This window comes from Fundulus heteroclitus, chromosome 23 (genome assembly GCF_011125445.2).
Source record: "Fundulus heteroclitus isolate FHET01 chromosome 23, MU-UCD_Fhet_4.1, whole genome shotgun sequence".
NCBI classification, from domain to species: Eukaryota; Metazoa; Chordata; class Actinopteri; order Cyprinodontiformes; family Fundulidae; genus Fundulus; species Fundulus heteroclitus.
Genome location: NC_046383.1, coordinates 28,670,229 through 28,697,256, shown reverse-complemented (window position 1 = coordinate 28,697,256; position 27,028 = coordinate 28,670,229).

The following is a 27,028-nucleotide window of genomic DNA, read 5'->3' as shown; positions in this document are numbered from 1 at the left end:
ATAACAATTCAAATGACACTTGTTGGATATACTTTCATTTAGCCATTACATAAGTGGACACTTGTGGCTGCCTGTTCCAAATTAGCCTCTGATTTGAAATTACAATTTCAAAAAAGCAATGTCATGAAATAACACAATGACTCACTTGTTGACAGCAGAGCTAAGCCACGGGTCGAAAATGAGCCCCTCTGTTATATTTTTGTTGCATTATTACAAAGAGATAAAATATAGCCTCACAACACACAATAGACGGGATAACCCTCAAAACACCCCAAATATTCCACTCTGAATTTTTTTTTTTTTCTTGTGGTATTATACTGACAAAAATGGCAAAAACTGTAAAATAAATAAGTAAAGTGAATGTTGTGTGATGATTAATAAAAAATGTGTAGTTCTATTTTAGGTTAAGGCTGATTAAAAGATTTAAGCTTTGTAAATAAAATAAATGACATGATTTACTAGCATTTTTCCTGCAGGAAGCCATTTGTTCTGCCAGGTAGAATCTGGAAGGTTAATGCTGATCTCCAAAATGTGTTGAATGGCTGATTTGAATATTTATGCTTTTCAGCAGAAAGAATTTCTCACAACTTCATATCATCATACAGTCAGGGTTATAAAAGACTGTGGATATCTTTTTTTTTCTTTCTCGAAACTAAGTCTTTATGATTCCTAAAGTTAATCAAAGTAAGAACAAAAAAGCTTCCAAGGTAAAAACAAGTGAGAGAAAAAAAAATGCTTTCCAGCTCTGATCCCAGCAGGAGGCCCAATGACTTGCTCCACCATTACCCCTCAAAAGTAAGTCTGTGTGTAGGCTGATAAGGCTTGCTTTTGTGCAGGTTGCTGAAGTGTTTACTGAGAAACACTGAAATTATAAGTGATTTCAAGAAGGAAAGAAACAATGAAAGATAAAAAAAAATGAAAAACAAGGGAAGGAAAGGAAGTAAATTAAAGGTAACATCTAAACTGTAGTTGATTGTGAGTTTGCGTTGTTAACTTTACAGCCAAGGAGGACGTTGTATAACATCCTCCTTGGCTGTTTATTTGCTAAAATAAATTTAGCAAATAAACTCAGTGCAAGGCTATTGTCTGCAACGGATCAAACATGGTCTAAAATCCACGATCTGTTTTGTTATTCTTATGAGATTACCGCTTCAGAGTGTGTAGGCATCGTGAAACAAGTTTTCATGTCTGTTCCTCAAAACGCACCAGCGGATTATCTTGTGATTCTCTACTTCACCCAGAGAAAACCCCAGCGAGAGAAACTGACAACAGTGTCTGAATTGATTCTTGTAAAATAGGAACTGTGACTCTTTGAGTCTACCTGAGGCAACGAGCTGAAGGAAAGCGGCGGTGAAGTATATGCTAAATTAACTACTTGTGAGCAGACTGACTGATACACGCGAACCAATCCGAGGATATCATTTTCCTTTTCATGTCAGTATTTGCAAGTGTGCTCCGCTGTAGGTCCCTCTATGATCTCTTACCCTCTGGGCTGTAATTAATTAGAACTGCAACAAGGCCCGATCGGGATTTTTCAGTGATTCAGCAACCAGCTGCCTTTCCATCCAGCCTGCAACGCTGATTCTAACCCGACGCAATTGCTCCTTTTTTTTTGTGCTTTGAATGTGTGTGTGAAGCTCATTAAGCTGCTTGTCAAACATGCATTGCACAACTTATGGGTTGCAGTACCCATGAACCAATCACAGAGGGCACAGAATTACTGCTGTTTAGAAGTGCAGGATGTAATTGAAAAAAGGGGCATGACTCATTTCTAATGTGACTATTGCTGTGATTTAATTGGTACACGGTTTATTAATGGGAGTCAAGCGAAGAAGAAAAAGAAACAGTCGGTTCTTTGCTTTCTACTGTGTCGTTTCCACCGGGAATATCCTGACCACTGCAGCCTCTTGTCCTTGGCCACGGAGGATTACTTCCACTTCGCCAGCTATTGAAATACTTTCTTTTGATCTTACATTCCCAAATTAGGATTCTAATTCACACCATGAAAATTTAATTACCATTTTTAAGGGTTTCAAAGAGAATGGTTATGATTGTATTCACACACGACTGGCATTGGCTATGTTAAGCAGCAGCTTTCTTTTCTTTCTTGGGGACATTTTCTTTTTGTTGCCCGGTCGGAGCACTGGATGTTAAGTTAGTGATGGCCTTTTATAGTGGCGACTCTCTAAAAGAGGCTGTCTAAAAATCGGATTGTTGGGTTAAGAGGGCACCCTGTGCCGCAATTGTAAATTGCGCTTCAGCAATTATTCAGCAATCAAACTCAAGGACTGGGTTCTTAAAAGATTTGTCGACAAGCCAGTGTTGCTGTTCCTCTTGAGGAGGGATTTATACGTAAGAATGCACAGCACGTTGTCAGCAACAGAAACACAGTCACAGCGTCTGTCATAATATATTTTTTCTTTGTGGAATAGAAGGGATAAACTCAGTGGTCCATGATACTTGCAGAATCCTGACATCTTTATATCAACGCACTCTGACAGGGAAAGAAAGCCACACATATATAAAACTGGAGATACTTTTGGTAAACTATCAATCAAGCCTTCAAATATGTTGTAAAACTGCACAAAAAAAGATGTATTGTTATTTTAATTTGACCATATAAAAATACTTTACTGTGCCTCCATACCATACTTGAACTCATTTTGTCACAGTGCAGCCATAAAATCTTGTGTATTTTAGGGGTACTGGGGTATTCAATGTGGTAGACCAACACAAAATAGGGCAGATATAAGGCGGTTCATACAAATAAAAGTATGGAAAGACTGTATTAAGTCTACCCAGATCAGTATTTTGTAGAACCACCAGTGGTTGCAGTCACAGTTGATTGGTGTATCTACCAGCTTAACACATGTAGAGACTGGCATCCCATTGAGCCCAGTCAGATGGGAACAAAAGTCTTGCAAAAATTCTGAAATGGATATAGGTTTAAATTTTGTGGAAATTTTGACACACGAATGTGCTTTGATCTAAACATTGAGTTGTGGCTCTGGCATATGGTATATGCATAGGGTCGTTGTCCTGCTGGAAGATGAATCTACACCCCAGCCTCAATTCCTTTGCAGCCTTCAAGAGGTTTTCTACCAGGATTACCCCATATGTACCTCTGCCCATACTCATCAACTTTGACCAGTTTCCCCACCCCAACTGAAGAAACGAATGTGTGATGTTTCCACCACCCTTTTATCATGGTTTAAAGTTTTTGGGGTGGTCCAAATGTGATTTAGTGGTTTAAGCCTTTGACTAGCAGTTTGAATCCCATTTATGCCGGGAAGGGCATCCAGTTTATGCGTGTGAGTTGTAATGACTTGCTGTGACAACTCCTGAATAAGGGAGCCGTCGAAAGGACTCTCTATCTACAGCGTTTGGGATGATATGTGTTGTTAGTATTCCACCACAACATCATTTCTACAATACACCATTTTTTATGCTGCACAAAAAGCTTATTTATTATGCATTTCAAGAGCACCTTTCCTACATGTTTGCAGTATATCCTACACTACCTATGGCAAAGGCAGGTGGCATGGATCACAGGACGCATTTGAACTTGGTCGGCCCCATCAGGCAATACTCGCAATACGACCACCCAACACACACACATGCACATAAAACACCATCATTCAACTGATCGCAAAACTGATTTGCTATCACATGATACAAGCGAAACCATTTTTAGACACCAGAATTGCTTTAAGCCTTCAAGAGGTCCTTTGTACGGTTCCTTGGTCTTCATCAGGCTGTTTCACTAATGTTCTCTAACATACTTTTGGTGTACTAGTTAGATGATTTCTGAACGCAGTTGGTTGCCCAAGGGGTATAAGGGTAAGGGTGAGAATACACACACATATGCACACACCACACACATTTATTATTATTATTATTATTATTAATATTGGCTGCACAGAGGTGCAGTTGGTTAGCATTGTTGCCTTTCAGCAAGAATGCTCTAGGTTTAAATCCTAGCCAAAGATTTTTCTCTCCATGTGTGCATGAGTTTTCTGGGAGTGCTCCAGCTTCCTTCAATAGTCCAGTAACAAGACTGTCAGGTCAGTTGGTCTTTTCTTACCCTTTCTGGTGTTGTTTGTTCTGTGTGTCTCTGTGTTGCCCGGGGATGAACTAGCAACCTCTTGTCCAATGACCGCTGGAAATAGGCACCAGCCGCCTCTGTGATACTGTAAGGATAAGCGGGTATAGGATATATAAATGATGGTGGGTTTGGTATAGTTGATGGACACATAGAATCCCATAAAATAATTTGTGGATGTAACCTGACAAATGTGAAAAAGTTTGAGGGGTAGGAATAGATTTGCAAGGAACTGTAACTAAATGCTCAGGTGTCTGTTCAACAGTTTATATCCATTTAGCTCATTTAAATGGTTTCATCTGATCTGAAAAAGACCAAAGTTCTTCTCCGCTCTCGAGCTTTTGATCACTCGCTTGTGCCTTTACCCTTCACTGGCTTCTTCAAACAACTGCTCTTATTGTTCTTCCTAATTAATGATGTTTCATTCGCCATTTCATTTATATGAGAAATGAAGTGTCTTTCTGTCTCAGCTGATTGCCAAGTGTTTAGCTTCTTTGTCTGTTTCAATAGGTGATATTTAGGTATGTAATTAATTTCTTTTGCTGGAAACACAATTGATTCATTAAAAAAGAGAGGATTCTCCTTATCATTTTCCCAGGAGGCTTGCACCCACAATTTCCTGTTCTATTCCGAGCACACAAACTGCTCATTCGAGGCCAATCCCAATCAAGACACATTTAATGATAATAGTGGACTCTCACTTTAGCTATTCAGAGTTGGCTGACCTTACAAAATTAAAATGAAAGGAAATTAATTTTCATTGAAATTAACAGTGTGCTTAGCAAACACTGGTAATTTGGAAAAGTTTTTTTTTCTCCATCACTTGATGTATGAATTATTAAAGACGTATTCAGAATGAATTGTACATTGTTCTGGGTGTGATTGTGGTGTGCTTTAGCTTACAATAAGACAATACGTCATATCCTTATGTTTGAAGGCGCTGTGGTTTGAACTTAAAAGAATTAGAAATTCTTGTCTCTCCACTGATGCCATTACTGGACAAAAGATATTGATTCCACTTGCACCGTTGGACCACTATATGGTGATCCATTTATCTGTTAATCTGTCTGCAGCCTGAGGTGGAGAGCCAAAACGGACAAGAGCCAATGCACCAAAGTCTGCACGACATTTTTTAAGCTAATTAATCAATGCTGGGCCTGGGCAAAGGCCAAGAGAAACCACAGAAACTGTGGAAGTGCAACACTGCCCCCTCCTGTGCACCCTATCCGGCTCTCAAGAGAAAGCTTTGGCACCCACAGTGGCATTAAGAGAAGACAGCAGACTTTGCCAAATACTGTCACATTGCGTTATCTGGTCGAAATAGGCAACCACCGATTCAGCTGCTGCGAAGCTGAGGGAGATGAGCATATGGCCGTAGTGACTGAAACAGGACTCGCCGACGACGTTAATTATAATTTACAGATTTAATAGAGATAAAATGTCTGGCGCGGGCAGTTGTCAAGGTTAGTGTGTGATTTATGCAGGATACATGGATTAAACCCTGCATGTACTTCTGCAATCAATTGCCAGCAGTCTTTGCAGCAATCTGTTAGTAGAATTAAAGGAAACATAAGACGTGTTCTTTTTTTCTTTTTTCAAAGGGAAACACATAAAAGGCATTCTCAAAACATTGACATGTAACCAACTGAACATAAAGCAAATTAGCTTTTAATTCACAATGAAAATGAGAAAAAATAAAAGCTTCTAGCTTATGTTCTGTCTCTCTGTAGGTTTTGAGACATTTGTTGAAGCAACACATCTTTGCTGCATTGAGTGTTAATGCTTTCTTTCTTTTTTTTCAGCCACTGATTTGTCTCCGTGCACTGTGCACCAAACATAAAAGCTGAAAGAAAAAAAAAAGTATTCTGATGAAATGTTAAACACTATGTTCTACTTGGTCTTTTATTAATCTTTCCCTTCTGTATCAAATTAAAACTAAGTCAAGAGTAATCAAACAAAAGCTCGCTTTTAACTCTAGGGCACCTACTCAGTATTCCTCTGCATAATTCGAGGGGGCTATACGGCTGGAAATCCCAACGAAGGAATCATTCAAAGACTTCCATTTTCAAAGGTAAATATTTCAGACATTAAAAAGCCCTTTTGAAGTGAAATAAAACTGAATATTAATGCAGCACCAGCCTCCACCTACGTCTGCAGCTTATTGCGCGATAAATTGATTAAAGATCAGTGGGAAGTTTGTGTGCACCCCGTGTGCCTCATCAAGCTGGAGGGGAGAGGAACTTCAGCGAATGTCACTCACTTTCATCAACAATGGTGATGTGATTACGTTCAGATCCTCAAAGCGGTTGTTGGTGTTTACAGCCAAGTGTCATCATAAAACCAGCAAAGCACAAAAAGTACATATATATCTTTAGCTTATCCTGAGTCCTGGCATAATTTCACGAATCGTTGTCGCACCACACAGGCAGCTGGAACGAGTATGTGTCCTAGAGCACCCAGCAATGACACACAGAAAGTGACTCTATTAGTCAAAGAAATTTTATTTCCCCCTTTCTCCGGTTATATATATATATATATAGCAAATCTGTGTATATGCAGTTAGTCTCCTCTAACATCTTAGTTAAAGCTGTACAACATTTTTGGGACTTTGCAGACCCATATGCATCCTTTCTAAACTGCAAATATCTTTTTACAGATTCCAGTTCGACTTCATTGCCACATTATTTTTTTTCCCTTTTCTTGTTGTGTGTTTAAAGGGAATATGTGAATTTAATTCACATTTGGCCAGCAAAAGGAAGTCTTAGACACACCTTGGAGTCGATGTTAAAATTGCTCAGTGGTGATCTTCACTGCAGTGAAAAAAATGCAGCATAACTGCATCTTCATGTCAAGACTGTAAATGCATAATGTCCTCGAAAGCTCGACCTGCGGTTCACAGTGACTGTGTTTATGTTTTTCTCCTCCTAGTTATTTTTAAAGTCAAGCTCTTACCCCATACACACAGTGCTTCGCATAGGTATTACGAATTCTATATCATGTTTTTTTTAAGCCCTCCAAAATCAACTGTTGGCATATATATGATGAAATGTTGCCTTTGGAGTAGTTATTTTTTTATGAAATATTTGTTTTCTGGTGCTCTTCCTCCAACCCCGAAGAAAGACACTTGCCTTCATGGCGACTCCACCTCTCCCCATGTGGGGTCCTCCTAAAGCTGCTGCAGCATGGTTGCAAAAAAAGAGCAGTTGCTGCCGCTGTGCAGATTAGGGGCTAAAAGAGCCACTTTATCTCAACTTTGAGCAGATATGATCGTGCTCTGCCTCACGTCACCGTTCATTGGCCGTGTTGTTTGCTGGGCGGAGGCAGGGCGGTCAAGGTCTCTACGTAGACCTGTGATGGCTGCTTTTTTTCCAGGACAGGGAGGGGCTGCTGCTCAGAGACCAAATTCACGAGAATTACTCAGACAAGCATGAACCAAGCAAAATACCACTTTGGGCATGATTTTCATGATGGAGTAGCATCACCACATAGCTAAAAGATGAAAAAAGTTGACTTTGCATGATATAAGCCCTTTAATACCAATGGAATATTTTCACATCGTGGGGTTGTAAAACAACATAATGTTTTTGGAGAACACCACTACACTACACTACACCACTCACAGTTATCATGTCTTCATATAAGCTCCTTAACTCAGCAAATCCATATGCCAACTCCTCCCACCCACTTCCCCCATTTTCATTTCCATTAAATCCCAGTCTTCTGTTATTAATGACTGGGGTCCCATCTAGCGTGGAAAGCCTGCCTGAACTCCAGATCTTCAAACGTTTGCCCATTTTTTCCCCAACCCTCTTAGGCATGATATCCATAAGCAAACTAATATATTTATTATTACGGATTGTTTCTCTTAACTTAAATGGTTTTGATTTTCCAATTCTATTTTTCATTATTATTTTTGCTTTGATTTTTTTATGGCATTTGAAATGAAAGCTGGTAATGGCTGACTGACATCACCACTGAAGCCATCTGGCTGCACTGGATTTTATAAAAGGTATAGGGAGCTGACTACAAATTGATTTCACACTTTTCAGATTTGAATGTAACAGGAAAAGGGGTAACAGTACAGCTAACTGTGTTCCTTTAGTTAACACATCAAACTTCTTTTGATTCTTTTAGCAAAAAACATTATTTTCTTTGAACTAGTTAGAAGTTACTAGACAGAGTTCAGCAACTACTTGGACTCCATTCCTATGACAGCAACGTCAGAACCTCATCTGGAAGATTTTTCTCGCAGTGGTAGGTGAGACAGAAACCCCAAGACCGATTCCAGACAGATCTCCAGTGGCCCATCCAGCCCCCTCATTTCCTCTGACTCGAGGCACCAGTGTGTACTATCAGTATGTCCTATCTAATAACTTTGCCAGACAGTGAGGTGAAGCTCCTCGAAGCAGAATACTGAGACTGCTGATGCTCCCCATCTGCTTGTGCACTGGCAGTTGAGCAGCATGCACAGAAAGTAACTTTACAAATGGTGGCATCCAGTCCTACATCAGCTCCCAGAGTTGCCGTACTCTTGTGTTTCACCTGGGGTTAATTGATGAAACCAGCTCCTGTTCAGCTCGGCACAAGCCTGATTAGTGATATTTTCCTCAGCTTTTTTATCAAATATTTTTTGGAGTAAACCTAAAAGAGAGGTGGCAAGAAATTAGATGACTACTTGATGGAGAATTACTGTATGGTAGTGTTGCATCTATTCAAAAGTACAATAGGTCAAAAGACAAGAGAAAGCATCCCCAAAGAAGTTAAAGGAGATTGAGACATTTAGTTTAGACTTCAAACATATGATTAAACCCTAAATTCAAACTGATTTCCTAAGAATACGTTATAAAATAGTATTGAATCTCATTGGCATTATAGTTATTTTCAAAGAGTAACCCAGGACTCAGAAGTGAAGGTCTTCTGTGTTGTAAAGATTAGTCCTTTGTTGACCTTCTGTCAGCTCAGATTTTAAGGACTTTAGCCACTTCAGTTTGCACAGCAGATGGATGGATGGATGGATGGATGGATGGACGGACGGACGGACGGATGGATGGATGAAATCTATCTTCTCTTTCCAAGATGTGGCTTCTACCTTTTGAAGAAACTTGGTTCCTTTAACAAGTACAGTGTACTGCTCTGTCCCTGTTGTAACTTTTGTAGTGTTCTACGCCATGGTATGTTGTGGGAGCAGCTGTATAGAGCAGGACAGAAGTAGACTGGACAAGATGGTCAGGAGGTTCAGTTCAGTTGGAGCCTGTCCCCTAGACTCTACAGTGGGGTAGGGGAGAGAGGAGGGGCCTGGCGCATCACAGTTTGCGGCAAATAAAATGGCACTGACATCACATGTGCAACCATTGTTGTAGACTTGCCCATACAGGTGTGTACAACATTAAATCTGTTAAAGAGGTTCTGATTTCATCGTTGATGCTGTGATTGACTGTTTTCAATATGTGCCTAATCAACGTTAAACTGGGCAAATTCACTACTAACTTACGACATCTCCGGTCGTTTATTTACAACAAATGTTACCTCATCGGTGTCATATTTTTTTAAGGTGTTTCACCCACATGCAGATCACACTCGCAGCTTAAGATGTTTATTTAAGCGCACAGCAATAATAGACAGTACACAAGTCGGGATGCTCGATATAGCGATGCCAGAGGGAGACGAGAGGTCAGGCTCGGGGATCTGCAGGTGAAGGGCAGAACGTTAGGTGGTGACTGAAACACTGGAAGCGTAAGAACGAGTTGGTGGAGAGGTGCTTACCGCTGAGCACAGGATCCGAGCCGGGTGGATTGGAGGGGAAAAATGGACTCAGCGAGTGACCTCCAGCCGGTGGCAGAGGGACGGGTGGGCAGTCCGGTGGAACAGAGGGGGATCCGAGCAGCGGCGGCGGGAGGAGTGACCAGGGGACAGCTGAAGGAACCAAGGAGATCCGATGGAAGTCCTCAGCCCCGGCTTGGTACCACCAAGGGAGCGTTCGAATGGAGCCTGGGAGCAGGGAAGGGTCTGGAGCGGGTCCAGAGAGATGAAGCCAGAAGACTTGACTTGAGAACGTCAGAGCACGAGAGGATGCTTGGAGTGGGATCCAGAGAGAGAAGCAAACCTGACGCACAGGAGACAAGGATTAACACCGAAGATGCCAACTGAGGTGTACCACTCAAGGTTAACACTCTGGCGTCCTTCAGCTGTCCGCTTGCTGTTTAAATACCGCAGCAGCACGCTGCCGAACGAGCCTCAGGTGTGTGTGTGTCCCACCCACCTGTCAACTCAAACCACCTGCGAAGAGGAGAGAGGAGGAAAAAGGCTGTGCTGGCGGAAAACCGCACGGTGCAGCCTGCTGAGACCTGACATTCGGCACCGCAAAGCATTTCCTGCCTTCGGCCTAGTCCACACATAGCCAAATATCTGAGAAAATTAATACATATTTGTTTGTGGTTAGGCCTTTCCACTCAGTTTTACATCTCTGAAAATTAATGATTCTGAAAACTCCGGCCAAAATGGAGATTTTTAAAAACGCAATTTTTGAGGGTGTGTACGTAACAACTAATATCTCCCCGACATTGTTTGAAAAAAATAATATACACACAAGATCGTTTTTAGAAATGTTCATCCACGAAAACCCATACAAATTCACCACTGCGCATTGTATAAAACATTCTAGAAGCATAAGGGACAGTACACATTAGCTAAAACCTGTCAGCCAGTCCGAATCCTTCAAAATAAAGGCAATGTTAAACAGCATTGTGCCTCCATTGTGCCTCCATATTGGGAGGGAGATTTGGTGTGAAACAGCTGACCTCCAAGCCCTTTTTCTCCTTTGTACCTCAACGTGTTGGAGCAGCTGGGCTTGTAAAAACAAACAAGCAGAAAGCGTCTGAACCAACTGTAATGTTTATGACGTGCCATGTACGCTTTTACCTTGAAGTCTCAATACCGAGGCGAAGATGTTGGCCACACTGACATCCATCATGAAGAACACCTCTGGCCCCCATCTATGACACTGTGGGCGCTCCAGGCAGCTCCTTCAGCAGCAGGTAGCACCTGCCACGGTGCAGGAAGGAACACTTCCTTCCTCCTATCTCCAATAAAACTCTGCAATAAAAGCATAAAAATGTACATTACCACCAATACATATATGTTTCACCTCATTTAGGTCTTCTTTATATGTTATACTCTGTTCATATATTATTTAAATTATTTTAGATATACAGTTTTTACTTTCTTATCTACATTATCTTCTTAGACATGGACCTTTTAACTCTGTGACTTTAATATCCCCCTTGGGGGATAAATAGTCAATTTTATCTTATCCTGTTTTATCTTCATTCTATATGTTTTGTCTTTGACATTGTATGTCTTTTATAAATTAAGCTCAAGATTTGGCTAGTTACTACAAGCTGCTTTTGTTTGTGTGTCTGAATTCTGTGTGTGTTTGTTTATATGTCATTATCAGAACCAAAAGCTGACAGGAAACCAGCTTATGAGTGTCTCCTTTATTTGTGTTGCTATTGTGGACCAATGTGTATGTGCTTCTCTGTTTTCCTCTGTGTGCACTGAGGTGTAATGAATTGGATTCTGTTTTGAGACAGTCTGTTTATGAAATTCTGGGCTGACACTGGGGGAATGTAGAGATTTATTTATTTATTTAATGCTTATTTATTTCAAACATCATCAAATAACACAAAAGAACCGTGAACATACAAAAACATAATGAAATTAAAATGATAATTCCAAAAGCATCAAATACGAAAACACAGTAGGGATAAGCTATTCAAAACAGACCAGGATGAAGCCGAGCTTTTTCGGACATTAACTGATTAAAATCTTACAAATCAATAATTGTAATAACATCAGAGCACAGGAACAGCACCTGCTCAATTTCATTCCTCAAAAAACTAGGGCTTGTGTACTTTTTTAAAATTGCAATATATTTATACTCTGTTTGGTTCTTTCTTCAGTTATATTACATACAATGATTCCCAAGACAGAAATGAAAATATATTTAACTTTGGCTCAAGCATAATGGTGTTTCATATTTAATTTCCCCTCTTAAACTATAAACCCTTCTTTTTTTTCCACTGGGAAGTCTTTGAAAATGTACAGATGTATTTCATTTACTCCAGACATAATTAGTCCTGTCCTAAATTATATTAAATGCATCAGCTTTAGAAAATGTAACTTTTAAGAACAGTTTATTGGTTTTGTGGCGTACACAACGAACATCTGGAGGTTTTATGGATATTATACTTACTGCAACACAGTAAGTTGCATATTTGGTAGGAGAATTAAATTATACAAAATATATATTGCCATTTTGCTCAGGTTTCCAAGGAATGGGGTGTTCTAGGCTTAGAAAAACACGACAGTAACTAAATGACAGGTTTCGGGCCAGAATTGGGGATGACATGCTGACTGTACAGACACCTCCACATATGCATACAGTGGCACTTCACCAGAGAAAGGTGGGTACAAGCGCATATATATATATATATATATATATATATATATATATATATATATATATATATATATATATATATATATATATATATATGTATATATATATATATATACATGCACTCTATCGGTATGGCATCAGTGGTAACAGGTGAGTGCACAAGAGGTCGGGTTACAACAATGGTCAATATACTCTATTTGAACAGATATTTCACTCTTCTGTCCTCCAGCCCAGTACAATGTGGAAGTCTGTCATTTCACAAACAAGTCTCTCTTCCATGAAGAGCATGGTCAGTAGAGGATGGGGCTCCATGTCCTTAAAAACAGCAGCACACCAACTGCAGGTTGGTCAAGTGTGAGTCACTAGAATAAACAGACTCCTGGATAGGTGATGAAATATATTCAGAAACAACTGAGCGAAAGTCCGGTGGCCTCCGAACTTGGGTGAGCCAAGCAAGTTTCCCTGTTTGGCTCACCCATCGAATGGACATCATTTGTGTGACAGATAAAGTGCAGTCATAGTAAAAAACAAAAATGGAAAGAGATAACGATGTGAAAGTGAGAAAGAAAGTGATTATCATATTCCTAACAGGAGTACTTATCACTGGAGTTTTGGTGTGTCCCGATTGACCTGCTGGATGCTTCCCTTAATGTGGACTGAGTCTATGTTCTTCTTCTGGAGCCTGACACGAGCTGTAGTGTAATACAAGGACAGGTTGGGGCTATGTTGACACATCTGTTGTCTCATCTGGCTGGTTTGAATAAAAAACACTATTGTTAGCTTATTTAATTATTTGCTCCCTTGTTACAGAGAACACGCAGTCCAGAAGCTCATTTTGTACCAATTTTGAAGTACCCCTAAAAGCAGTGGTTGTGTCAAAGGGCTCCTCCAAAGTTCCATCCAGAGAGGCAACAAAATCCACCAACCCACAAAATTCTGATCATGGTCAAGCGAAAGGATGTGATAATTTTTGTTATAAATGAATGTGTCTAAGTTGTACAATAAAATTGGGAACCAGGGCACAACAAGACAGCGGGGATGGGAAACCGTCCCCACACCCCAGTGATACTGCCACTCCCCAAAGTCCTACATGTGCAGCAGTGTGATGGAGCAGGCGGCATGAGGTGTCCTTGGAAAGGGAGGGAAGTACTGGGGAGCTCCCAGGAAGCCAGCCCATACAAAGGCTTTTATAGGGAGCCTAAAAGCATTTCTAATGTCACATCCAGCTCGCCAACTGCCGTTGGCATTGTACAGGTGGGAAAACCCCTCGGTGTAAATTTGTCCACTGTCACTTCCTGCTGTTGGATTTTAAAGTCTGGTCAGTCCGGTGCAACATCCTTCATTCGCTTTTTTTTTTCTCCAGTGAAACCCTAAAGAAATTATTATTTTGTAAGTAAATGACCAAATTTTTTTTCATTGCCACAATACTCTCAATCATGCAATTAGAATCAGCCTCTTCTGTTTGTATCCATATGTTTGAGTGACATTCGCACCTGCGTCTCTAAGCTGTCAGGGTTTAGACTTTGATTGACAGATATCGTAAATCAATCTGATTGGATGAAAACTGCCACAAAAAGTGTTGATCGGCCTCGAGCACAGAGCAGTTTTTCAGTACCCAACCCGGGACCATAATGAAGTCACACGGAGGCCAAATGTGTAAGATTCACACACACACTAATTTGTCCACCATCTCTCGACATGGTTTTAGACCAAAAAATAACCCAAATTAAATCCAACAGGGAATGGGAATGCTGAAAAATTAAGTAGGACGCATTTCATGAGCTAATGGATGTGATAATTACTTCCTATTTCATAATTTATGTTTACTTTGTCTATTTTTTCCCCACTGCAATTGGAAAGGGGTGGCGTGTAGAGCAATTTAGCGATTAAAACTGATTCTGTGACCGTAAGTGAAGTTTCACTACAAATATTCAATTTAGCTCTGAGCTTTTACTGAGCCTTTCTGCCGAACATACATTTCAGCCAAGGCTGTATGTCAATTTCAATCAGATTTCCTCAAATCTTGTAATCTCATTCAGAATGTGCTTCTTTCTATGACAAACAAAAATTCAGTAAACAGTTTCATAGCAATCCTTTACAGTCAGGGCACCTGCTTTTAAGGCAATTCTTTGTGGGGGGCTTTTTTGTGGCAATGTTTGTTATTCCTAACAGGTACGTTATTTTACAATTCATGCCTCCTGGATGTGAAAAATTAAGGAGAACAAACAGAGATCAATTTCCGTTTGCTTTATCGTTGACACACACCTTTCCTCTACTAATATAAAGCGGCAATCTGTTCTTACACCCTTTCTAACCACTTAACCAAGGCTTCATTATCATATCTAAACGCAACATCCTCATCATCACCCTGATTCAACCTCAGCCGGCTTTTAGTCTATATCTTCAACCCTTCAACAGTTTCTCAAGGTCTACAACTCAATTTGGTTCGTACTCAGGCAGGGGCAAAGCAATGTCATCTGAAACAGCAAGCGCTTTCTCCGGCTGGTTGTGACAGCCGGAATCATTGCTTTTAGATGGATAAACTCACTGGGTTTCTGCCCAGCCTACCCCTGCTGAACAAGGTTAGTGCTCTCGTAGTTCTTTGGTGGCTCACGTCTTTAATCAAAATAAATATTTCAGTTCTGTGAATATTTCATTTAGTGGAAATTAAAGGGGGATAAAACTCTTCATTAAATATACATTTGTGTTTTGCCAAAACTGTCAATCATTCTCCTAAATGGTTTTTGAACTTTACGCTCAAACTGTTCCAAGGCCACATGCTGCACCACCCACAGTGAAAAATCCATGCAGATGAAATCTTGTTCATGTTTTGTCTGTCAGATCACTGCTTGGAAGAAAAAAAGAGAAGCGAGGAAATGGGTCTACAACAATAACCATTTACCTCACATTTGTAATGTTTTACATACACAGAGAAGACATTCACTTATCAACACTGATATACAGGTTTTCCTGTAAGATTTGACCTGAATTTGACTCCATCCATATACCCATCAGTTGACCAACTTCCCTATTGCTGCTGAAGAAAAATCTGCTGCCACCGCCACATTTTAATGTAGAATGATGTTTTTAGGGTACGCAGTATTACATTGCTGCAACAGACTGTGTTTTGCATGCATGTTACATTTTTCAAGTTTCTAATTTAAGATAATTTTTGCAACCTTCCCATAAATTTATAGGAAGATAAATGAATCCCTTCTTGACAGAAAGGAGTAGTTTTCATCCTTAAATGCTAAGAGGAAATCTGAAAAATTCAAGAATAAGTTTCTGCCTCTTATCTCTTTCCCTGCCTAAGATCATATCTACTCTTCCTTTTTTATGCCCATGATAAAACATGATGTATATTAATGTGTTACATAAACATTTTATTAGCAGTTTGAAGCTGTGTAGAAAGATGTTAGGAGGCAAATAGAATGACATATAGCTGAGTGTGAATATCATAAAAAAGGATGTGAACTCTTCAGCATGTGGGTCAAGAGAAATAGAAAAAGGAGAGGAGGGAAATGCAGCAGGATGACAGTGACAGATGAGAGCCAGAGCTGACAGAGCGCTCGGTGAAGGCGCTTTATAAGCATCTGGTCTGCAGGGTTGCTTCAGCTCCTGGCTTCCTTTACTTTAACTGTCGCCATCTTACTGCCTCCCATATCTCCTGACCCTACTTCCTCGCCATTTCTCCCACTGTCAGAAAGTGACAGCTCTGACAGGGAACTAGAATGTGCTGAAAATGTCCTTCGCCTTTTCTTTTCACTGTCCCACATATAGCTTTGCTTTTAACAAATCCCCACTTCAGGCGTTGACACCTCTAGTTTGAATTACCGTTCAAAACAAATAAAAATTCTAAAATATTTTGTTTTATTTCTGAGTGAAAATGCATTAACATTGAAACTCTGTGTGATGGACAAACCCAAAAATTGCTTGGTGCTGTGGTAACTATAAGCATAGTTAAATGCAATAATTATAGTGTATGGTGTATAGTACATTATTGTTACCATGATTTGTATCCTCTGTTATTATCTCCTCTAAGATGTGACTTGTGTGCTCCTTGTCCCATCCTTTTTTGCCTTTGCTCTCCTTTTCAGGAAATCAGATTGCTAAATTAGTCTCTCTGTCAAGACCATACAATCTGTTGAAAATGTATATTTGGTTAAAAGCCTTTGGGAAATGTTTTCAGCTTTCAGAAAGTACTCTATTGTCTTCATTTCTCAGTGCTTATGGCAGTTTTGATCTAAAGTGGGACAGAATCTAAATACAGATTATGTGTGTAATCATGTCTTTGAGTTTATCACTGTGATAACCAAAAAAATTAAGAAGAGGCTTGTTTCCAGACGTGTCGAATCCAATACATCCTTCGTTTAGAAAATTACACCATCTCTTATTGGACAAACAACAGATCTTAGGCTCTTTTTTTTATAACATTTTAAAAGGTTGGCGTATAAAGAGAAGGAAGAATCTTATCATTAGCAGTTTCCCTTTGCACAATCTCTCTAAATCATCTTGTCCTAAGTTCTCTATTGTGCTTTCTTATCTTCAGTCCATAATGACTGTGAAAGAAGGTTGATTCATATGTATTGTTTTAGTTCAGTATCGAGCTGAAAGACTAGATACTGAAGTGATAATTTAATATTTCCTGACATTGAAATATCAAAAAGGTTGTTTTGTACCAAACATACATACATACATACATACATATATATATATATATATATATATATATATATATATATATATATATTAGGGCTGGGCAACGATTAAAATATTTAATCGCGATTAATCGCACTGATTAATCGCGATTAATCGCGATTAATCGCATTGTATACAAACTCCAAGAATGAATTCAAAAGTAGTGTAAAGAGCACTTTTATTTTAATGTTCTGCTGCCATATGAACAAAAGTGTTGTAACATTTGTAGCACTTATCAGTAACACATATTTAGTGTAAAGCTCAACTTAAACATGTAAAACAAAAAATAGCAATAATAATAAATTAAAGCTTATTGCCACTGACAGGGAATTCTCTTTATGGGGAAAAAATCTACCAAAAACAGGCAATTTCTGAGGTAACCGCAGGGAGCAGCATTACCATTTTATGTTCAATACCAAAGTTTAACTTGGCAGTGGTTCCAACTAACTTGTTTCTGTCATATTCGATGCTGGAAGAACTTTAAACTGAAATGCTTGCTAACTCGATGTGCTTGCGTTGCTTGCGTTTGTTTGACGTTGACACGCGGTTTTTTGTTGTTGCTTTCTCGCGCGCATATAGTGAATGGCAGGGGGAAAACAGGCAAAAACACATGGATACTTTGAAACGAGAAGCGACTTCACCGACAGCGTCGATGCAGACCCCCCCCCGCTCCGCTCTGCACAAAACTTGTTCCGGCCGCCAACTCACCGCCTCGCCTCGCCTCGCCTAAGCTCGCTCGCGGTACCTGCGGGAAACACCGCCTTCCGCATGTCGGCTTTGTTTTTTTCCGGCCAGCACCTTCTTCCTCTTTGAATCTGAGGCTGGGCTGACAGCAAGGTTATTGGCGCATTATCGCCACCTACTGTTCTGATTCAAACCCCTACACCGCAGCAACAGACCTTCACAAAATAAAAGCATGTGACCAACATGCGTTAACGCGCGTTAAAGAAAATATCGCCGTTAATAGTCTAATGAGTTAACGCGAAATTAACGCGTTAACTTGCCCAGCCCTAATATATATATATATATATGTATGTATGTATGTATATTTTATTAAAAAAATACATGTGCCCTTCACAACGATAAAAGAAAAGATCTTTATTGGGAGTGTTATCTTAAAAACGGAGGGGGGAAATGTCGTAGTCAGTTCTTGAGTTATGATAACTAAGAACATTTGTTGTGAACAGTGTTACATGCTTAAACAAACGGCAGTTGAAAGTCCAAAGTTTATCATGAAACAGTTTTTGTAATTGAGAATCTGCACCTGAAACCACATAATATGGTGTAACACTAATTTTAAAGACACACACGAAAATCATTTCAATACAAAAGGACTGCCAAATCATTATATAACACTACTGTGATGCTTAGCTGCTAGTAATGAGCCAATGCTTGTATTTTGTGTTGAGGAATTGCTCATAAAGACTTGACTGCTGCTCTACAGATTAGTGTGCATCATCTAATTAGCCATTAATTCTCTTCTCTGTTCTCTGATCCTGATTATATGAACTATATTCTTCCACTAGAATTATTTATAAAGTATATAACAATTTCATAACTACTCAATGATTACATTTGCTTCTTAATTAACTGATTTTTAACTAAGCTACACAGCTAATCAACTACACAAAATGTTTTTGTAAGAGTTACATAACACATCTTTGGTTAACGGTTGTTTATTCAGTACCTGGTAATTTAAGCAGGTCTCATTAAAAAAAACAGACAAAAGACATTTCCACAGAAATTATTTTTGATTTTGTTTAATTTTTAGTTTTTAGCTGGTGTCTAATATATTAGTCTAAAATTGAAAGTCATCTGTGCAGCTACTCTCCAGTTCCAACCCATCCCAGAGATGCTCGGTTGAATTGGGATGTGGTGAATGTGGAGGCTTGTGGAGTACGGTCTTATTAGAGGTGATCTAATCTTTTTCACACGACACCTAATCCTGCTGGTATTAGCCATCAGAAGATGGGCACAATATAGCTATAAAGGGAAGGACATGGTCATCAACTATACTCAGGTAGTCTGTGATGTTTAGACAAGTCTCAGTTGGTACTAAAGGGACCCAACGTGGGCCACACCTGGTGTGATCTTCTGCTGCTATAGCCCATCTGCTTTCAAGGTTTGATGTGTTGTGCGTTCAAAGATGGTACATACCTTGGTGGTAACGACGGGTTTTTCGAGCTTCAGCTACCTTTCTGTCATCTCACAACATTGTGTTTATTTTCCTCTAACCAAGCAGTTTCGTCCACACAACTGCCACTCGCGGGATTTTTATTTATATTTTATTTAATTTTGGTTAATCTAAAAGACATCGCATTTTAAAATCCCAGTAGCTTGGCGGTTTCTGAAATGTGTATGGGGTGTTGGTGTCATCTGGCATCAACAGCAACCATCAAAAGTCACTTCAATCCTTCTAAATCCCAATTCTGGTGCTCAGTTTAAACATTAGCAGGTTGCCTTCATCATGTCTAGATACATAAATACACTAAGTTGCTGCAATTTAACTAGCTGGTGTACCTAATAAAGTGGCTAGTGTACGTATAATATAGTGCATTTACAATCTTCAGTTTTATTTTTTTTATCTCAATGATCAAAAGTTTTCTATCAATTATAAATATGCGGCCAGATCTCCTGGAAAAGTTGGTGTGTGAAAAGGTTGAACCATAATAGCATGTATCTAACCTGAGTTTCTTCTGCCGCAGCTCTCATCAAATAAAGTTAAAGCCCTGCACACCTGCTTTCCTGTGTTGTTTCGTCTTTGGTCGATTTAGAACGACTTAGAAGTTTACGTTGTTTTTGATAGATTTGTCTCTTCTCTTAAGACTGTCTGTCTCAGCTTCCCCCTCAGCAGCCACTCTCATACAACTCTGCGTCATGTGTGAGCTCGGTTGTGCAGAAACTGACACTGAAATGCAATTACTGTTGAACCTTTGCCATCTGGACACTAGGCGTGTCACAGTGCGTACAATATTGATGGGAGCCTACTTAATTTGGCACTTTAATGTAGGATCCATTATATATTTAATTCCCTTGCTTAATGTGTAGCCAGCCTGGTTGGACTTCACTCACAGCACCTCACGGTGTATTTGAGGACACATCTACTCACCAATTAAGACAAAGAAATACTTCTAACAGTCTGATAAAAGCCGTCAATTACACCAACCATAAATTAAGCGAAGACTTCATTGCTTTGGCACTAACATATGTAACACGGCAGCCTCGCTGTGCTGGGTTGGTGGATTTGTGGAAGCAACTCCTTGCTGATTAAATGTGATGCATCAAGGTAAGTTACAGCTTCGGTGCAAAAGAAGAGGGAAAAGTCAGGGTTCACATTGGATGTGTTTGACATCTTAATTGCATCAATGATTATTCCTCCACATTACGCTTTTCCAGCTCATATTTATCGTTTGTGTCCAATTTTCATTATGTTCTTCATTAAGGAGCATAAATAACCTGTGTAAATGTGACGGGACGCCACAACACATCCCATAACACTGCCAAGAGATATCCATCTTGTCCCCCAAGGGATTCAATGTTACCTGGCTGAGTTATGTCTATTAGCTTCGTGTGGCCCCTCCCACTCCATCAGGACAGCAGTCTGCAGATGACAGCATTAACTTTTAAGCCTTTATAGCATCTTCTTTAACCAACACATACCATCAATCCACTTAATGGCCACCATGACCCCTTTCATCGTGTTTCATAAAATAAAAATATGAATAAAGCCCATTAAAATTACTATTGTGGAGAGTCTCAGTGATAAATCAGAGTGGCTCTATTAGAAGAATTGCCTCTGTCACAAATCAGGTAAGCCATAGTAAATCATCAGTGCTATTTGTAACATAAAAACTCTTTTTTTTCCACGTTTAGTGTGCGGCGCTGGAAAGTTTTACTTTCCATAGGTTCAGAGTCACAGTTTGATCACTCTAGTCCTTGTGCGAAGACGTCTGACTAATATATAACATCGTCTTTTGGGTTTTAGCTATGTACTCGCTTTCTTCCAGCTGCATGTTCAACAGCAGAAGACGTTTAATCTCGTAAGATTTTCCTAAACTGATGTTTCAGCTGCATCTTTTGCTCTTTATTTATGAAACAGCAGAAATTGCTTCATCTATAGTTTTCTGAACCATGTGGTTGGGTTAGGTAAACTCAATCAGTCCTACAGCAAAGATTTTCAGCATCATTTTGTTTCTTAGTTTGATTGATTCTGTACTGACCTGTACAGTGCATACTTCTTCTCTTGAGGTCTGTCATTAAAAGCATTTACTATACTTCTGTCATCCTCCTCTTTGCATGTGGGTCTCTAAAGGGAGCAAAACATGACAAAGTTTGGTTTGTTAATTACAGAAGAAAATGTCATGTTAAATAAAAAAATAAAAAAACATGTAATCTTAACTTTCTCAGTTTCTTCATTTCTGGTCACCATTTACACTTAAGCACAGAAAAATGGGTAGGAAATGCACAGGATGTAATGGTGCTGAATACAAGTTGTCTTGGAAGTCAGAGCTCAGCGGTGGGAATGACTACACCAAAATGGAGGGTATTCTGGTTGCAATTTGAAATATGGTGGGATTTGATATTGGATTTGGTGCTAACCACTTTTAGGAATAAAAGCCAATAACAATGTTTTTCTCTCAGTTTTATGTGTTCAAACAGATAAGCAGCATGTTCAACAGTGGATATTTAACAGCACTATGTGTGCCGCTGCTTGAATGAGATACAAACCTCAGAAAATCTTAGTTCCTGCCTGCAAAGTTCACTACATTCGTTATGTGTACCGCCATATTGGATACTAAGCTCGGGTTAGATCTTTTTGAAGACTGCCGTTGTTCTAAGTTTGACAGAAAGGCCTTTAATAGAATATTGCTGTTGTTGAGGGGATTAGAGAAATGGTTAAAAAAGAAGCAAAAGTGTTGTCAATCAAGTCAGGTGTCACCATTTTCTGTTACTCTAGAGGGTGCTGTTTCGCTGACTCCTCCAGAACAAACGTATTGCGATTTTTCTGAAGTTTCCCCAACTCTCTTTTTAAATAACTGCGCATGCACAAGACCGGCATACTTCGCTCTTAAGGGGGATCGCCTCTTAAAAATCTTCCAAATCCACTCTGGTATTATTACTTTCAACTGATGCCTTCCTCTTCTTCTTATAAACATGAACGCTGTTTGCTTTTGGCGACTCTCAGCCATGTTCAAAGTCTACGGTGAGAGCAGGGAAGCTACAATAAACGGCTAACCACTAAGCTAATCACCAAGCTAATCACTAACCTAAGGAAAGAGCAGTGACATTGGCATGTGGGACAGCCAACACATATGGCGATACCCCCGGAACATGAGGGACAAAGGGGAATGAAAGCAGGAACCAAACTCCGTCTAATCCATGCCCTTTGGACCAAAGGACATGAACTGATAAGAGTTTTCACAGGAATGCAGCTCCCACAGAAAATGATTTTTTAAACTCCTTTTTGTGAATACATAATGTATTTACAACTTTCAGGATGGAAGTTATTCCAAAAAGTGTTATTGAACAGGATTAACAACTATAGCTTTAACTGACCCGATATACCATCTGAGAGCCCCAAATGGAAAAGCTATACAAACCACCAGGTCACAACAATTGCTAAGGGAAATAATGCTATTTCATATCTTTGAATAGGTAATTATGTCTCATATCAGGTACCCTACATTAGTTTCTTTCAATTTGTTTTAGATTATATGCTTATTGTTTTTTAAACACAAACAATGTTTGTCCCTCAATGTCACTAAAAAAATCTGATGAGCTTAACATTGTTTTGCGAAACCTCTGTCCTGAAAGTTTCAGTTATGGAGGAATCAGAGAAACAGCGCCCTCTAGAGTCACAGAATCTAATAGGTCATGGAAAATCGCGTTACACCTGTCTAGCCTGGTCAGCCAGACTGACTTATGCACCATGTAAATCAGTCTGGTAAGGCTCCATACTCTGCGGTTTAAAACAGACCAGACCAATCACAGCGCGGGGGGTGGGACTTTACAATGCATCACTCTCGGCAGCAGAATTACCCATAATGCAGCAGCACTTTTCTGTAGCCATAACAGTCAAGATACATACAGAGATTTTTGTTGCTTGGTGCCTTGAAAAATTAAGAAAGTACATGTTAGGACACCATGTATCCTCAGATTTCTTAGAAAAAAGCTGCAAAAATCACTCACTGGATATTTTCCTCAACTGCATGACCTGTTTTGACGACAACAAATTACAAAAACAGAGCGTGTCACTTCAAGTTTTATTGCATCACATCCGTAGTTACCTGATTGCTTCTAACCTGTTGACCCTGACCCTGTTAATACCGCCTTTGAAATCGGGCTCTACCAGCTCCTTTCCAGACTGATGTGCAGCGTTGGCGGTGTAAGTCAGTCTGACTGGCCACCTGTCTGCCATGTAAGTATCTCCAAACACTTGTCTCCCTTTATAATAACAGCAGTGTTTCCTTTCATGAGTATGATGTGCTTCAGTTCTTCATGAGCCCCAATAAAAAGATGTTGCTCGTTTGATTTGAAGTATGGCGCACGCAACTTATCAATTGTAGCATCAGCGAATCTGTGATCGACCTCACAGTTTCTTGAAGACACGCTGCTTCCTTATGTTGTTCTTTGCCTTAGCTTTTCATGTAGGAGTTCTCCTGTCACCTGTCAATTACTGCAACAGCTTTTATCACATTAACCATATGCGCGGTAACAATATTCTGTATGCATGCATGAGACAAAATAAACAAACACTCATTCTCAACTACATTGCTCTTTACATTGGGGGCATCGTTTTGTTATTGTTTGTTCAGAAAGAAACAAAATGACATGACAATCTTTTTGGCTTTTTTCATTTTGATGACCACAGTTTTATCTCTACAAAACCATGAACTGCTGTCTTGTTCGCCTGCGACCGACCCATCAAATGTGAGATGAAGGTGTAAAGGAAGCCCTTTTAACCCCATCCAAAGGCGAAACTGCCAAACTGTATTAGCCGTCTCCACACTTTGTTACGTTTTCACGTTAAATAAAAATCAAGATACACAATCGGCATTCAAGACGATTCACATCTCAAGGTAGCTATCTTCGAAGCAGGGGCAAAGGCCAAGAACACAGTATCCACGGTGATTGAGCTTATGCACTTGTGTGTATAGTTGAGAAATTGTGTGGAAGAGAAGCTTGGGTTCAGATACTGCTGAATTATGGAGCAACCCTTGCCAGGAAAGAAAATTAAGTATTCTAGCACTGCTTCAACAAAAACCTCTGAGTCTTCTGTTTTCACCTTTGTCCTCTCTCTGTTCCAAAACTTCTGTTCAGTGAATTCCTTCTTTGTGGCTATTCAGAGGGAGAAATCTTCAAAGAACTTTGTCTCTCATAGCTTCCTCTTACACTGGGTACCCAATCTGCCATCGTTAATCGGTAACAACACATGTGACTGAGCATCACATACAATTTGTTGTCAGGGGAAGGTAAACCAGTGTGTGAGAGAACACAACCATGAAAGATAGAATTATGCTCAACAAAAACAGCATGAACAAAGCTCTGCTGCAAAAGGCTCTAAGTAAGGTCCCAATTACCGGATATAACACCACCCTTGAATAATATCAAGTACCACTTGGATAAATCAAGCAATTAATTTCTGTTACCAATTGCACTGCCTTGTAAAAGTATTTAAAACCCTTCAACCTTTTCACATTTTTTTTTCAAACTACCATTACCAATTAGTATTTTTTTTTTGGGGGGGGGGTTGTTTTGTGACATACCTACTCATAGTGGTGCAGTATTCAGAAGTGTGAAAAAAATGAATTTTAAAAACAACAATCTAATAGGAGTGGCATGTATTAGCATTCAGAGCCCTTTATTCTGATACACCCAAATAAAATCCAACTAATCACAGAAGTTAACTAGGTAATAGAGACCATTTGTGTGCCACTTAATCAGCTGCTCTTTGAATGTCTCAGTGTTTTGTTGCAGAAACATAAACTCACAGACCAGGGAAAGGAGAGCATTATTTAGACAGGCAGTCTGGGACAAAGATAGAATTACCAATCTGATGCCAGGACAACAATTAGTCATGTACTCAATATATCTGGCTATGAAAGAGTGGCAAGAACAACTATAATATTGAACAAAAGTACAAATTTAACTTTTTGGCCCCAATGAAAACACTGTGTGTGGCACAGGATTGCGCATCAACAATATCTCGCACCCCCTGTAGTGGTAGCAGCAACATGCTGGGGGATGTTTTCTGCAGCGGGGAAAATGAAGCGTCTCAGAGTTGATGGGAAGGAGGATGGAGCTAAATGCAGGGCAAACCTGGAAGAGTAGGATTTAAAAAAGTTCAAACTGGGGCAGATAGACCAAACAAAAATAAGTAGCTACAATGGGACGGTTTAGATCAGTGGTTTTGAACTGGTCAGAGTTTTAACTCATCACCTCTTAATGAAAAAATGTGACCCAAATCGGGCAAAGTTTCAACTTCTCCGGTTTACTGAATATACAGGTTAAACTTTAAATAGTGAAATCACAGTGTGCATGCATTTAAAAAGTTATATAACGCTAAACTAAAATGACTCTCTAATCTCAACAGGGGGTGATCTGATTGATGCTAGAGTAGAAAATATTACCTTTCACAGTTAATTAGATGGTTTTTAATTAAAGAATTAGGTCTGTTTTATAACATGTAATACAATTCTTCAACAACTCAGGTGTATTTTCAAGATTCAAAATATAATATAACTTTTGGGTATCTACTCATTAAATGTATAAAAATGTCTTATTAAAAGTATTCGGTAATTTATTCATGCAAACAAACTTTTGGTGTAAAACTTTCTGGATTATATTGCATTGCATTTTTATTTTCTTGCTTGAGCAAGAGGCCACTGAAAAAGGCTCTGTGACCTGGGTTCGGATCCACATTTTGTGAATAACTGGTTTAATTTAAAACTTTTTCATGTGTGGCCGGACTGTGACACATGCTGTCAAAAACGATCTGGCTAAATTTTTGCTATGTCTTAATGAACAGTAGGCAAAACCTTTAGTATGGATTTGCAAAGCTAGTAGAGACATACCCCTAAAGACTGGTGTTGCAGCGAAAGGTGGCTCCATAAATATCAGCTCAATGTGTCACTTTCCTTCCTTTTCTCAATTATGTAATACTTTGTGTTAGTTTGTCACATAAAATAACAAAAAAAACATTACCTCCACACAAAATGTGAACACGTTCGAACTGTATAAATACCTTTGCAAGGCACTTTACATTGTTGAAAATTCATTGTAAATTATTAAATAACATTCGGATCCTCTAACCTCATAAATGCACTTCAGACTGCCATAATTATACGTCTAAAGCATCTCCCTGCTGCTCTTGAGAAAAAGAGAAAAGCAATGCACACGTTTTTTTCCTGACGCACGTGGACACCACTAGAAAAGTTCCCATCCACGCGTCAAAGCTGATACTTCCTGTACGGCACGTTTTATGTGAACAGAGCGGCTACCAAATACGTAATATACAGTCCCTTTTTGCAGACACATACTGAAACACACCGGCACACTGGCAGCTACTGCACAAAGCGGGCGTTTAAAGATCAAGATAAGTTTCAGGTGTCAGATATACACGCGCACAATTTGCGCAGTGAGCACAAGCCCCTCTCTCTCACCTCACATAAACCCCCCACACGAGGGAGGAAGAAATAGAGCAGAGAGGAGAGAAATGAACAACTCGGGCTCAGTAACATTAACACAGCGCTCTCTGAAAGCATATAGAT